The sequence below is a fragment of the Lipophrys pholis genome (assembly GCF_963383615.2).
Source record: "Lipophrys pholis genome assembly, chromosome: 5".
In the NCBI taxonomy this organism is placed as follows: Eukaryota; Metazoa; Chordata; class Actinopteri; order Blenniiformes; family Blenniidae; genus Lipophrys; species Lipophrys pholis.
Window position 1 is genome coordinate 1,733,576 of NC_137628.1, and position 1,008 is coordinate 1,734,583.

Here is a 1,008-nt window from a genome sequence, read left to right on the forward strand (position 1 = left end):
GCAATATTAGCTCACGGAGCGGTGAGGTGATTCATCTGGTTTCCATTTTCATTGTTGACTTTTACTTTGGAGTCCCATGTTGACTCGCAGAATTAATTTACATCTTCCATGAGAGAAACGTTTGGATGGGAGGAGACGATTTAAAGCCTCCAGCTAATTTTCAAAGGTGACGATGTCTTTCCAGGTCTGGAAGCTGCACACAATCCAGACACGTATGTGTCTTCAGCCTTTAAACAACGTGTCCTAATGAGAAGCCTCAACCATTCAGAGGGCTCAAGCAGTTTCTCCATTGTGTTTCCAGTTCCTTCATTTTAAATGAGATTTAAATCGACGGCAACATCCACAAAAGAGATGTCAAGGGAGCAGCCGGCGATTTAAGCAGAATATCCCTGCTGAGCGAACAACAATGTGACCTGCAAGGAGAGAATCTGCTCTGATGTGCAGAATGTGAAGGAGCAGTCAGAAAGAGAAGGTTTTTTTTTTTTTTAAATAATAAGCACATATTTAAAGGAGCTGCATGTGGGTCACACTGTCACGCACAGATTTTTAGCAGAGATTTACAGCCACACTTTAAGAGCAGAAATTATTTTTTCTTGGAGTGAAAACAGCATTATGATGCGTTGAAGCATAGCACGGCGTCCTGTGCGCCGAGGCTTCGCTGATCTGATTTCTAGGAAAGATTTTCTGAAACAGTCTCACAATTTCAGCCTTAGATTTTAGCCGATCGGTTCACATTTGCACTTCAGAGACCATTGCCCTTCTTGATCTTTGATTATGTGGATGGGCCTCAAAATCCATCTGATCAATCTACAGTTTGTTAAATCACTTTTGCAAACTCTTGCTACTTTTTTGAAAAGTGCTGCTACCATCAAATTTAATATGAAATCTTTAGGTTCAATGTCTGATGTGCTTTTTTTGTTTCATTGTGAATAAACTACGTTCAAAAAAATGTGTCCTGTTTTTATTTACATCGTCTAAATATTTTTGCAGGTGGGGTGGTAATTTAAA